The sequence below is a fragment of the Oncorhynchus mykiss genome, chromosome 11, assembly GCF_013265735.2.
Source record: "Oncorhynchus mykiss isolate Arlee chromosome 11, USDA_OmykA_1.1, whole genome shotgun sequence".
In the NCBI taxonomy this organism is placed as follows: Eukaryota; Metazoa; Chordata; class Actinopteri; order Salmoniformes; family Salmonidae; genus Oncorhynchus; species Oncorhynchus mykiss.
In genome coordinates, this window is record NC_048575.1 from 29,332,206 (window position 1) to 29,336,408 (window position 4,203).

Consider the following 4,203-nt stretch of genomic DNA (forward strand, 5'->3'; position numbering starts at 1 on the left):
GCCATCACTATTCTTGAAAATATAGAGAGTGGTACTCAGTAATGTGTTGTATTACCTGTGCTTAGCTCTATTGCATTTATTTTTATCCAAAGAGAAACACCCTATTCCTTGCCGATGACAAGTGTACCCATAATACGCACAGCAACAGTTGGCAACAGTCCTGTAGTGGACACTCATTTTCCTCTGGGCCTACATCATCAGAGTGTGCAGCTGAACACGGCTAGAAACACTCGGTTTGTTATTTTTTACTAAAACAATACCAATATTCATTAAATATAAGTACCAAACTTGTTTTTGCGTGGATTCCGGAACGAGGTTCGTTTTTAACAGCTAGGACCGCTGTTTCTTGTCCCGGAATCCCGAATCCTCTTAAGGATCGGGCCCTTTCTTTCAATTTTCGCCTAATATGACATAACCAAATCTATCTGCCTGTAGCTGACAACCTGAAGCAATGATATACATATTATTGATACCATTTGAAAGGAAACACTTTGAAGGTTGTGGAAATGAGAAATTAATATATTGGAAAAAACACATTAGATCTGGTAAAAAACATTTTCTTGTACCATCATCTTTGAAATGCAAGAGAAAGTCCATAATGTACTATTCCAGGTTAGGCACAATTTAGATTTTGGCCACTAGATGGCAGCAGTGTACGTGAAAAGTTTTAGACTGATTCAATGAACCATTTAATTTTTGTTTAAAATGTTGTATCAACACTGCCAAAATGTTCCTAATTTGTTTTATTAATACATTTTCAAATTTGTAACTGCACTATCCTCAAACAATAGCATGGTAATATTTCACAGTAATAGCTACTGTAAATTGGAAAGTACAGTTAGACTAACAATAATTTAAGCTTTCTGCCCATATCAGATATGTCTATGTCCTGGGAAATGTACAACCTCATGCTAATCACATTAGCCTATGTTAGCTCAACCATCCCACAGGGGGGACACTATCCTGTAGAGGCTTAAAGCCTGCTTGACAGAGTCCCTAAGCTATTAGCTATCAAGCTAACAAAGTTAGTCCCAGATGAGTTTTGCAATGCAGCTTGCTTTCTCTGGAGAAATAAATTAATGGGTCCTGCCACTCTAGGAGCTGTATCTACTACGCTTTGTTTCGAGACAAACCAGATCACTCAGACTTCCAAAGAGCCAATGTTTTGCTTGCCGAGGATTATAGGCTTGAGGTGGCTTCTTTGATCACGCAGGTCACCAGCCTACGTAAGAAACTGGGGAAGACGCAGAGTGGAATGTTTACCTTTTATAAGCCGGTGGCTGGACGGCGTTCATGCTTGATAGGTGCTACTCCGCCTTGTCGTTTGTTGCTATCCGATTGGCCGGTGTTGCCCGGAGCTCCCTCTGATAGTGGAGTCAAAGGAGCACAGCAATAAGAACATGGCAATCAACAATGGTCCCATCTCACGAACCGTGGAAGCCGAAGACAGCGGCCTCCCGCAAAGCAGTCTACACTCCCAACGAGAGGCCCAGAGCGCATGAGGTATAACTAATAGATTTGCCGTGCTGGAGCCTGATCTTCCTGCACCTTGGTCACTGGGGGTACCTGTGTCTGCGGTCGCAGTGCCTACTCTTACGATTTTGAAGTCGGCAACCTTCCTCCATGCTCTAGATTGAGAAGGGCTTCTCCATCTGTCGGAGGCCTGCACCAGACACAGGGAGAAAAGGGCTCAATTTATCCTGCCTCTCGCCCATCCATAAATGGTTCTCTGAATCCTGTGAAGAGTGGCAGTGGGCGGATTTCCTTGTGTTTCTCGCCAGTCGTGATTCTGGGCAGCTCCATGGTAGGAAATGTGACCATTACTTGTGCATAAACAATGTCCTGTCCCAGAGCTTGTGTAAATTACATGACTAAGCTGCTCCTGAATGTACTATGTCAGGACATGGAAATCTATTATATCATAGTTTGGGGTTTTTAATGACATTAGGAAGGGGCAGCTCAGTTGAAAATTGATTTTAAAGAGCTGATTGACTCTCTGCTAGACACTAATAAAAGACCCATCATATCTGGCCCTGTGCCCTCACTGGGTTGTGGCACCGAACGCTTTAGCAGGATAATTTATCTTCCTAACTGACTACATTGTAGCTCAATGGGTGTAACTTTTGTTGACAATTTCGATACCTTTTGGAAACAAAACACATTTCTTAAGTTGGATGGGATCCACCAAAATCATTTTAGTTCCTGGATCCTTTCACAGCATTGTAAGGCTGCGTTGAGAATCAATGACCCAAGCCCAGCTCAGTTAATCTCTACCATTGCGAAGCCTAGTTGTCATAATGCTTCAGCAAATGTACATTAAAATTGTAGACACAATGTGAGTAACCTCATTTATGTCCATCTAACTGCCCTGAATGCCTCTGCTGTTCCTACAGCTATTATATGCAGTAATCATGTGCCGATGAACCAAATGTATACTGTTGCACTGAGGTTGTGTGCCCTTGTAGGAAGTCCCCTATGTGCAGCTCACCCTGCACTAACATAAATAACATGAGCATATTATCTACTTCTGGTAAGCTTCCCAGTAATGCAATGAAAACAAGTAAGCATCCCAGAAGAAAAGTGCTCTAAACAGCCCACTTTAACATACGTAGCTTAAGAAACAAGGTTAATGAGATCAATAATTTGTTAGTAAAAGATGAAATTCATATTCTGACTATCTATACAGACTATACAGTGGTAGCAATACAAGTTTACAACATATACAGAAAAGCCAATGGTGGAGGTGTTGCTGTTTATATTCAGAACCACATTCCTCTAAAGCTTAAAGAGATCTCATGTTAAATACTGTTGAAGTAATATGGCTACAGGTTCATCTGCCTCACCTACAGTCCATTCTTGTGGGAAGCTGCTATAGTCCACCAAGTCCTAACAGTTAGTATCTGGATAGCATGTGTGAAATGCTTGATAATGTATTTGATATCAACAGAGGTATATTTTCTGGGTGATTTAAATATTGACTGGCTTTCATCAAGCTGCCCACCTAAGAAAAAGCTTCAATCTTTAACCAGTGACTGAAATCTGGTTCAAGTTATCAGTCAACCTACCAGGTCAGTAACAAACAGCACAGTAATGAGATCATCAACATGTATTGATCACATCTTTACTAATGCTGCAGAAATTTGATTTAAAGCAGTATCCAGATCCAACAGATGTAGTGATCACAATATATTAGCCATTTCTAGGAAAACCAAAGTTCCAAAGGCTCGGCCTAATATAGTGTACAAGAGGTCAAACTATACATTTTGTAGTGATTCCTATGTTGCTGATGTAAATCATATTTGTTGGTCCGTGGTGTGTAGTAAGGAGCAAACAGACGCTGCACTTGACACATTTATAAAATAGCTTACTCCAGTTACTAATAAGCAAACACCCATTACTGTAAAAACTGTTACATCCCCTTGGAGTGATGAGGAACTGAAAAATTGTATAGTTGAGAGGGATGAGGCAAAAGGAATGGCAAATAAGTCTGACTGCACAACCGATTGGCAAATGTATTACTAACTGAGAAATCATGTGACTAAATGGAATAAAAAGAAGAAGAAGCTATTCTATGAAACACATATAAATGACAAAGAATGATAGTAAAAAGCTTTGGAGCACATTAAATGAAATGTTGGGAAAAAAGACAAACTCAGTGCATTGTATTTACTTCGCCACCATGGCCTTTTTTGCCTTTATCTCCTTTATCTCACCTTATTTGTTCACATTGTATATATACTAATTTTTCTACTGTATTATTGACTGTATGTTTGTTTTTCTCCATGTGTAACTCTGTGTTGTTGTACGTGTCGAACTGCTTTGCTTTATCTTGGCCAGGTCTCAATTGTAAATGAGAACTTGTTCTCAACTTGCCTACCTGGTTAAATAAAGGTGAAATAAATCAATAAAAATACATGTCAGCTACTACAGCGACTGAAATGACTGCAACACTTAACAAAGAGCTGCAGTCAGTTTCAGAGTGGGTGACAAGTTAGTCCTAAATATTTCTAAAACTAAAAGCATTGTATTTAGGACAAATCATTCACTAAACCCTAAATCTTTTAATAAATAATGTGGTAATTGAGCAAGTTGAGGTGACTAAACTGCTTGGAGTAACCCTGAATTGTAAACTGTCATGGTCAAAGCATATTGCTACAACAGTAGCTGGGGAGAAGTATGTCTATAATAAAGCACTGCTCTACC